The 11,136-nt window shown below is 31.4% G+C and overlaps 1 pseudogene; it reads left to right on the forward strand.

Annotated features, from left to right (window-relative positions):
- Nucleotides 1–5,379: 5,379 nt before the first annotated feature.
- LOC149568606 (aspartic proteinase nepenthesin-2 pseudogene) lies at nucleotides 5,380–6,711 on the forward strand (annotated as a pseudogene).
- Nucleotides 6,712–11,136: the final 4,425 nt, after the last annotated feature.

Raw genomic sequence — 11,136 nt, forward strand, 5'->3', positions numbered from 1 at the left:
TACCAAATAATTTCAAAGAAAATTGATATGCATTAGTTTTTCTCCTTCTTGTATGTGGTCAATTAAATCTGAACAACACTTATATCACTCTGCACATTCCCTCGATATTAGTCATATAGTAGTTACGATGATTTGTATAATTAAAACTTTAGATAGATATTCAATTTATCCTTATTAAAACATTGTATAACCCACTATTGATGGTGTGAAGAGATTATAAATAACAGAAATGTAATTCATTTTGAGGAGAACAATCAATAAATGTAATATTGTTTATCTGCTCTATTCTACCCTGAATCTTTGCTATCATGTTTTACATTTTAGAATTCATCTTGATGCCTTTCAAGCTCCAATGGATGCTTATAGAATAATGTTATCAATTATCTTCATAGAATATTGAATCGAGTGAAGCAACAAGATTCAAGTAAAGTTTTTAGTTCGCATAGGTTTCATGTTCCTTGTCCACTAGGCCTCCCATCTGTACCATCTACTCTAAAATTTCAAAACGCATATCCAATATTAAAAAAATTATCACCAAAATTTGAGTAGGCTAGGAGACTCGTATCCTTAAATGAAAAATATTGAAATTTTAAACATTATTTAGAGAAAATAGTATAAAATTATATAGAAAATATTAGAAAAGGTAGAAAATAGAGAATATATTATAATAGTTAGAAAGTTTAGAAAGTTTAGAAAACAATAGAAAATATTTATTAAATATAGAAAATTATTTAGAGAGAATATTAGAGAATTTAAATATTTTTATTTTGTTTTTGGTAAAATCATTAGAAATTTTTAGGTAAAATTTTAGAAACAACTATTTGAAATCTTTGATAAAAATTAAAATATTTAGAAAATAGTACAAAAGTTCTTCTAGCATAAGTAAAAATCTATCATTCAAGCAAATGAATAATTTGATCTCCTATATACCTATATTAGTATTTTTTTTCATTGAGGATGACATCAATATATTTCTTTGGTTCATGTTGAAATAGCCATATTCAATTGGTGTTTGTCTTCAATTATCATTAATTTAATGCCCTTTAATTAATGAATACATGCACATAATTCTTAAATGATGATTTCTTAAAAATTTTAAATTTTTAAATACCCCACAAGTTCAAATTTTTACCATAGTATATCACATTATATTTCAACTAAGTTTCCCTCTACTAGAGTTCCTTGAATACAATAAATTAATCTACATGAGATTCAAAATACAATTCTATAAAGCACTATCAAATTACACTTTTTTATAACAATCATTTCTTATTTTTAAAGTAATCATATGAAATTTTTTAAATGAGATGAAAAGTAAAATGAGAATAAGTTGAAGGCATAGACATATTGACTAAGAGATTATGATAAATGTAAAATTAATTTAAATATTTGAAAACATACAAACATAGAGAAACACATTATACAATGGGCTTTTAAACTTCTTTTAACAATATTGATCTCAAGTGGGACACCAAATTTATTTGGAAGTATGATAATTGGGTTATCAGTCAAGTGCATGGAAATACACACTAAGTCAGGGTGTGGACACAAGAATGTGATTCATTTCCGTTCTAGGATAATTAAAAAGGAGATGCATGCATAGATAGAGAATTAAGGATAGGAAAACGGCTTTGTCTAGACACATATATTTTACAACTATTTCAAATTTATATTTGTTAATTATTCTTCTAGCATGATGTTGTCTTCCCTTGTAATTATCTTTTGAATGTTAAAAATTATTATTTTCTTTGGTCTCTTGATCTCAGCCATCCTATTTGTTGAGTATACTTTTGGCAAAATATAATCGCTTGTTTAGCTATTTATTTGGATCTTATAAGCTCTCTCCACCATGTGCTCTTTATAGATTAGTGATCCTATATGTGCAATCGTTTTTAATTTTGAGCTTTTGTGAAAGATTTTATTTTCTTTTGCCTCCTTCTTCATACCAAATTTTTCTAGATACTCACCTCCAAAATAATTCTACTTTGGATAAAATATCTTCATATTTTCTTAATAATTATTTTTCTTTTTATATGTTTTTCTTGATCCATCACTTTTTTCATCACTTAGTTATTTAAACTTTCATTTTCGTCAGTGGGCCCTTGGTCTACCAGTGAAGTTGAATGGTTCTTAAAGAGCCTACCAAGGATCAAGTCTCATTGAGCACATGGCTCCAATATTGAAAACGGGCGAGGTTAGGATCATTGCCCCTGGCGAATTTGGAAAAATGGATACCCCTTAGTCCTTGGCTCTTAGCTGAAGAGGTTCAGTTGTAAGGCTTGTGCTCCCCTATCAGGTAGCTAAAAATAATTCCTAGAAGATCTCCATCAAAAAAATCATTAATTTTATTCTTCTATGTTTCTTTAGGCTCAAACATATTCCCAAATCATTCCCTATCTGAATCTTTCCTTTGATTTTCTTTAACCCATACATGAAGCAAATTACTTTTGAACCCATAAAACATTATTTCCACTACGATATTTTTAATTATTTAACAAAAATTTCTTCCTTCAAGAACATATTTTAAAATTTAAAAGGTGTATTTATTGTGTTTCACTTCCCTACTAATTTGAAACTAAAGAAGGAATTTCTCTAAACGTCAATTGTAGATTATTGTTAATTTTACATTGTATGTAGCCTAATCAAATTCTCACCAAAAAGAATCTGTCTTATTTGTTTGAGAAATATTTTTGAAGATTGAAATTCTACTATTCAAGGTTTAAATTCCATTTTTAGTGTAAATTTCTACAAAATTATTATGGTTTATTATATTCCTAAAATCTATTAATGCTAGGAATTATTTAGTTATTCCTCTAGTATGTTCTGAGACATCTAATGTTTTTTGATGGATTTGAGACATGTGATACTGCATTAAAATATCTTCATATAATAGCATTATGATTATGATTATTCCTCAAGGGTGTTATTAATCAACATTAAATGTAGAGTGCTACTAAAATTCTTAATGAGACAAATCTATGAGTTTGTGACTAGCTAATTTTTTATATGCCACATCTCTTGAACTCTAGAGAACTCCAAGTCCTCCCAATTCTCCATTTTTGTTCCACCATTTATAATATCCACCCTCGTATCCATTTCATAAACTAGTTTGTCTATTAGTTACCCATTTGGTTTCTTGAAGAATTATTATTTGTATTTTGGATGAAAATAAGCATCACATCTTAGTGACCTTTACACCCCCAATATTCCATGTAATAATTCTCATGAGTCACTAAGAAGGAACTTCCCCTTCCCTGTATTAAATTGAAGTTCTGATCTTAGTTTGATCACCTATAGAAGTATCCCCTTTTCTTAGTTCAGTGATGCATATTTTCTTTTCTTTTCTTTTTGTTGATTGAGCACAAGTTCTACTCTCTTTTCCTTTATATGTTTGTGCTACTCCCAATTCATCTCCCTCTGTTTCTGTTACCACCTTTATTAAAAGGCTTCATAGTTTCATCATCTTCCTATAGATAAGATTCTTATTGGGTGCTTATAATCCAATCCATACTTTAAAATGAAGATCTTTTCATAACCAGTCATAAAATAAAATTATAATAAAATGTGCAACTTACATAACTCTTTATTCATGTTTATCTCCCCTACGTTCTTTAGTTTTATACACTCTACAATACCCTATATCTACTCAATTAACAACTACTTAGTATTTTCATACCCCTCATCCCTATCTATTTAATGATTATCTTCTCCTATTTTGGTTTCTCACTCCTTAGTATCTTCACTTCTCATGCTTTTTTCTGCCTTTTATTTTATAATTTTTTTAACTTGTACATGTGCTCTTTCACAAGATAACTTTTTTCTTCTCTTAATTTAAATCTTCAAAAACATTTTTAATGTTCGGATAACATCTGTATGATCATTAGATTAATTTATACAATTAGGTTATTAATTAAATGAGTATCATAGCTTCCCTATTTTTAAAATGAACAGTCAAGACCATAACTTTAGATTGGTCCTATCAAGGCATATCTAGAAAAGTGCACTCTTGATCATTCTATAGAAACAACAAAAAACCTAATAGAACAAAACAACAATAAAATATTTTTTACACTGTAAAGTATATTTTGTAATTAATTTAAATATTCTTCCTTATATTGTTGTCTTAAAAATGCAATGATACTTTTCTTAGAGATATATATCTTTATCGTGACTCGAGATCAAAATTTAGTGTGGATAAAATAAATTTAAATGAAGTTAATGATATGCCACATATATAAAGAGTAAGAATATCCCTTTTGACATCTAAAATAACCATAACCATAGATATAGAACTTATGCATATCTAAGGATTTGACCAATAATAGTTGCAATACTTTCTAGAAGTTGAAAATGAGGATATATCTAGATGACATATTTTCTGACCTATGAGTTCCGAAATCATAATTGCATTACGTTTCTAAATTCACATCAATTTTAAGGCTGCATGCATTGTATTTACATGAACAAAAGGAATTATTGATTGATCAATATATCATTTGGTTAGCTATACATCTATTTAAAGTATATTAATTTATTTTGATATGCATTTTTTAGATCTGAGGTTAACTCAGGAGTTCCTTAGAGTTTGTCACACTGATAAGATCAGAGAACTTTTTAATTTTGAAGGACAATGATTATGTTTGAGAATGTTTCATTCTTTCAAGGCTCCATTAACTAGAAAGCTTTCATATGAGAAACTAAATGTGCCACTTATATTGACATTCCACTACAGGAAAGAAGAAAAATCCAATTGTTAGAGGTATCATTTTTACCTTTATAGACGCATCATTTAATATATGCTGAATATTAAAACTTATACCATTTATTAAATTTGTCTCGACTAACTAAAGGGATCAGCTTGAATAATTGAAATCAGAAAGAAACGTATCAATTTAATAACTGAATATCTTCGAATAAAAGCTCTCTAAAATGATTAACTGACTGGTCTAAAACACTTCGAAAGGTACGGTAATAGAAAACAACATTCGCTTTGTTTGGAATTTGGATCTCAACGGGGCCAGAAGATTCAATATGAAGCAGGAATATTGAGTGTACGGAAACACTAGGTAAGTGAAGGCGTGGACAGGGGAAAGAGCGATTTCTATCCTTTCTAGAACAATTCTAGAGAAGATGAGACGGTCACAGATAGAGAAAGCGGAATTAAATAAACTCATCCAATCAAGCGCATCTAAATAAGAGAATCGGTCCTGTTATTGGGACAAGTGGGGGAATATGTTGAGAGGAGAGTCAAAAACCAGTTTCAATTTCAGTAACGACCGAATTTGATTTAAGGCTCTTCCTCGCTCTCTATATAAACACCATATGGAGTGGTGTTGATGAGAGCAGAAAACGTTTTGCAGATTTAGAAAAGACAGAGAAATGGGGTACTGTTCAAAGGTGTTGGGTTTTGTGGTCTTGATATGCTTGGCTATTCCAATGATATCATGTTCTTCGGACAGACTATTTAGTGCTTGGCCCAAGTCCAGCAGCGATGAGAATGTCAAAGTAAGGGTGAACATGACGCGCAGATCAGAGGGAGAGTTGAGCTTCGCTGCGCGAATTCGTTCGGCTGTGGATCGAAGTAAGGGAAGAATGAAGAAGATAGAGGCGCACATAAGAGGTGAATTGGACGCTGAAACGCCGGTTCAAGTCGGGGATGGAGAATTTCTGATGAGCGTTGGTGTGGGAACGCCGTCTGTGAGCTTTGAGGCGATTGTGGACACGGGGAGTGATCTGATTTGGACTCAGTGCAAGCCTTGCCAGGAGTGCTTCTCTCAGCCCACGCCAATATTCGACCCCTCCAAGTCCTCCACTTTCTCCACAATTCCCTGCGGCGATTCTCTTTGTGACGCATTGGGGAGTACACAGACGGGATGCAGTCCAGATTGTACCTTTATGTATCAGTACGGCGATGGCTCCTTCACCAGCGGTGACCTGGCTTCGGAGACACTGTCAATTGGGAGCAGCAAGGTTAAAGGCGTTGCATTTGGATGCGGGCATGACAACGAAGGGCAGGGATTCTCTCAGGGCGGCGGTCTCGTGGGACTGGGAAGAGGTGGTCTCTCTCTCATCTCACAGCTCGGTTCCAAAGCAGAGAACATGTTCTCCTACTGTCTCTTGTCCATCGCCGACTCTTCTTCGCAGACCAGCCCTCTCTTTTTCGGGGAGGGCGCTTCCTTGAGCGGAGGCAAGACTTTGTCGCTCATTAAGAGCAGCGTCATTCCCACTTTCTGGTACATCCCTGTCACAGGGATAACCCTCAATGGTAAGGCCGTAGATATTCCTCCCGGAACTTTTGATCTGCAGCCGGACGGCAGAGGAGGTATGATCATCGATTCCGGAACCACAGTGACCATTCTGGACGAGGCTGCCTACTCTCCTCTCAAGACAGCCATCCAGTCCGCCATTCACCTCGCTCCTGTAGACGGCTCTTCCACAGGCTTGGATCTCTGCTACGGGACATCGTCCACTAAGGACCTCGCCCTGCCGACCCTCACCTTCAACTTCAAGGGCGCCGTGGATTACGAGCTCCCAGCGGACAACTTCTTCATTCAGGTGTCTCAAGACCTTTCCTGCCTCGCAATGTTGGGCGTGCCCTCGGGGAACATTCCTTCCATCTTCGGCAACATACAGCAGCAAAATTTCCACATCCTCTACAACGACGCTCACAACACGCTCTCTTTCAAGCCCACCAAGTGCGACTCTCTCTGAACATTCGTTATCCTCCTCCTCTTCTCTGTCTCTTTCCCTCTCTCTCTCATTTTAATTCAACTTGGAATGCTTCTTGCGCTTTCGTTATCCTCTCCCCTTTGCTCTGTTTCCGAGTTTCCCTGTTACTCTTCTGCACCGTCGGTTGTTTTCATTCATTTTCGAATGTAATAAGTGATCCTGTCTCCCATGTAATTATAAATCTTTATAATTTAACTTGGTTTTCAATTTAACTAGATTTTTTTTCACTAAATATTCAAACATAAATAATCTCCTAAGCATGCAGAAATTAATAATTATATGTAACAATGTAGTTTTGTTTTACCAGCTTTGTTGAAGAGTGATATTAGAGTAGAGCGTATTGGTGACGTTATTCTTCTGAGGAAGTATTCAATTTCAGAAGCCAAAATTTTATAGAAAACAATATATCTGTATGAAAGATCCTCATGATAGATCATTAGTCTCAAAAAGAGTTATATATCTTCTTTCTGAATAGTCTTATTAGGAGACAACAAAGAATTTCTCATATTTCTAGATATAAGATTGAAATACTTCCTTTGACTTAATTACGATTCTTTTTAGTATTAGTAATGAAGTTGAAGTTTTCAATTCACTTAGTAGGAAAATAATTAGGATATTTAAAAACTAAGCTTGTGTTGAAAGAGGAATTATATGCTTTCCTAGATGAGAATATTTCATTCATTTAAGACTTCTCTTAAAAATCTTTTTATTTATGCCTTGACTACTTTTAGAATTTTGAAAATGTTATTTGTTAAAATTGAAAGGTTGTAGTGTTATCCATTTTGGTAAAGGGCAAACATAAAGAGGAGTCAAAACCACGTATGACCTAACTATGGAGAGGATGGAAGAAAAGTAATGAGTGGAAACAAACTATTCACAAAAAATACTTTAGTTACTATTTCTGTAGTAAAAGAAACATTGGTTGATGGGAGCCCTAAGTCATCTTTCTCAATTTAATGGAAATTTCTTTTGGGGGATAAATCATTGGCATCTTAATGTTTGAGGTATTATGTGGAAAATGAAAGGAAAATTCATTTTAGTGAGGAATGATAGATGGGTGATATCATCCTAGTTATTCATTATTTGATTGGTCGAAACCAATAGCCTTCTATAAGGTAGTTTGGTGTATATGCTATGGATTCTATTTATAACCATATATATCTCAATCTAACTAAAGTGCATCCTTCTCTTAATATCCTTTAGGAATGAATGAGATTTGTGCATATCCCTATTTCAAATTATGAAATTTTAGCTTTTTTTTTTTGCTACAATATATCAATCTACTAATAGTTATACACTAAATCCTTTTGAGCTATGAAGTAACCAACAGAACAATAGGACAGTCTTGACCTCATTATCCTATGGATAGATCTAACTAAATGTAGCCAAATTTTCAAGATATTGAATTTATTCATTTGGTTTGAGAAGCTATTATCTTTTGACATCTTTGAAATCAGATTATTTATTCATGAATAACGTGTTGTTCGATACAAAGGCCATTTCATACAGGTTTGATGAATGATTCCATAATAAAAAAATTATTAGTCCTCTTGAAACATTTTAAAAGGATCATTAGATAAAGAGAGAATATTATAGCCACCTTCTTATAATCTTGTTTGTATTATACTTTATCTAGCACACTTACATTTTTTATTGAGAACTTTTTCTAGATTATGGTGTTAGTCACTTCCACATTCCCAATTCCTAATTCTATCGTAAGAATTTCTCAATCATCCATTTGTGTGTGTCCTTAGTTTCTTATTCTATCCAAACAATTAGCTGGTCACTTTTCTTAAACTCCAATATTAAATGTTAAATTGTATACATAAATGAACACCCAATATTCAGAGCAATTTTATTTGTTCAAATAGCACTACATCTCATAAAATCTAGTGATTTGCCCAAAATGACTGCAGCCAAAATAAACTAGGTTTATCTCTTTTGTTAATTGACTATAGAAATACAAATCACTATTAAAATGTCTAGGATCTCTAACATATACAAACCTAGTCATATAATAATAAATTGTGTGCCTATCATTAATATATATATTTAATTAAGGTCATGTTTAATTGGTATGAACCATTCAAAACATTTCTATTCCACATCCATAGCGATGAGGAACTTGAAAACATGAACATTTTTCTCAAACAAAACTTAGGGTTTCCAACTCCTTTCATAGAAGTTTTTAATTTTGGCACACACAGATAAGTGGAGACAAAAAATTAACACAAAATATACAGCCACATTTCCTTTGTAAAGTCAGTGTCCCAAATGTAAATATTAAATGAGAAGGGTATGTGTAGGATCATGGTGGGCCAACTGTGGCCTTAAATGGCACTAAAAAATTTGGACATTGGTATTAGTCAACTTGATGTGAAATCTTGAACTAGTCATGCATGTTATATCAAAAGTTTGTAAGAATAGTTTTTATAGTAAATTGAATGTAGTTTCTAAAATTCTAGCCATTTTTTATTATAAAAATAAGAATTTAATTGGTCAAAATTTGGAATTTCAATGCAAAATTACAAAAGAGATCACAAAAAGATAAGAAGTAGATGTATGTATGACCACCTTAATCAAAATAAAATGATAATATATTTCTTTAGGATGCTAGATACAAGAAGTTGATGCATACCCAGATTTGATGCATTCCTTTTGTAATTTTATTCCAAGTAAATAATAATTTATGAATTTTGAGCTACAACAATTTTTGGAATAAAAAACTCTGACATCTGACCACCTTAACTCTTTCAAAACTATACAAAACTACAATTTGTTTTTGTTTTCTGCATAGTAGGAAAACTATAGAATGTGATGCATCTCTTTTATTTTGGAAAGGTTATACCATTTTAAAGTTTTTTTTTCAATCAATATGTAAACAACACTTTATAAATAACTCCATTAGAAAATAAGTAATGATTACTTATTAAACTCATAATTTGATAGCAATTATATCTATGGAAAACTAATAATGTCCTTAAGAAACCCTTTTTATTTCATTAAATGCAAATGAAAAGTTATTTTTTTCATATCACCACTTTTAGGGCCCTTGTGATCCTACACATATCCAGCAATGAAATGAAATCAAAGAAGATGGAATACAAATCAAAATGTATTTATCGTAGTTTGACAAAACTTTCCTATGTCCACATGCAAGCAAAGAATCACTATATTAATCAATTGATAAATCTATTATATGATGGTCTATGTCTATTTATACATTTACATATCTTTGCTTCAAGCGAAGAACTTCACAAAAGGTGAATAGTCACAATGATAGTTGGGCTTCATATCCCAACAATCTTCCACTTGAAGGCCAATCAACAAGTCATGCACTAAGATTCCTTGCATTTCAATTTCCAATCTCAAAGAAGAATGAGGCATTATGAAGATCTCAAATTTTCCAGAACTTATTCTAGAACAATCCAAGTGAGGGTAAAAATACAAAGTTGTGTCACCTTTTAGGTTGACTTATTAGAATGACTGAAATTGTGTATTTCTATCTAAAAATCAATTTTTTACGAACACATCATCTTGATAAATTTATCATAGCTAAGTTATATATGGTCTCACACTTTTCTAATTGGAAATATCTATTAAATGCATGTTTTATACTAGTTTGTATCTAATTACTAAAAAAATTAAATAATTTCATAAAACTGACATTTGAATAACTCTTACTATTTTTAATGATATTTTTTAAATAACATATAAACATCATTTTATAAATCTCAAAGTGAAGAATATTCTCATATAGAGTTCATAGTGTATTAATTAGATATAGTATATTGTCATTAAAAAATTAAACAAGTACATATTTTAACACTCGAGAATATGTCAACTTTGAGAAAGAAAAAAATATTAAATCATATCAAAAAAATTTAAAATTATATGAAATTCTAGAGGAGAGAGTCCTCTTCAAGAATGTATAATTTTTCTTTTGGTTAGAATAGATATATTTTTTGAAAAATGTGGTGGGAGATGAAAACTATCAATTTGAGGTGAGTTGAAATTTGAATCATTGTAAAAGATAATATATATCTAAAGATAAATTTGATTTTTGATTGTTCTATATACATATGATATCTATAACATAATCTAAGATCAAAGGGAGATAAGTTTATTTCCATATAGTTTTGTGGTGGGAACTAGACCCCAAATTTTTAGCATTTTTCAACAACTAAAAAGTTATCTTTAAAAAATAGGAAAATATATCAATTTTATACCAAATAATTATTAAAAATTAGGATCCTAACCTTCATCCATTTCTACACATTTCATTATTTTACTTCATTTTCAAATTATAAATAATAATACTAGTTTTATGTTATTTAAGGTGAACAGTTATAATTTTGTTAGCCTTTTCCTTTGTAAAAGGGTGACATAGGTTTGTACTTTTACCTG

The sequence above is a fragment of the Cupressus sempervirens genome, chromosome 3 (genome assembly GCF_028749045.1).
Source record: "Cupressus sempervirens isolate cs-2001-9-10 chromosome 3, ASM2874904v1, whole genome shotgun sequence".
In the NCBI taxonomy this organism is placed as follows: Eukaryota; Viridiplantae; Streptophyta; class Pinopsida; order Cupressales; family Cupressaceae; genus Cupressus; species Cupressus sempervirens.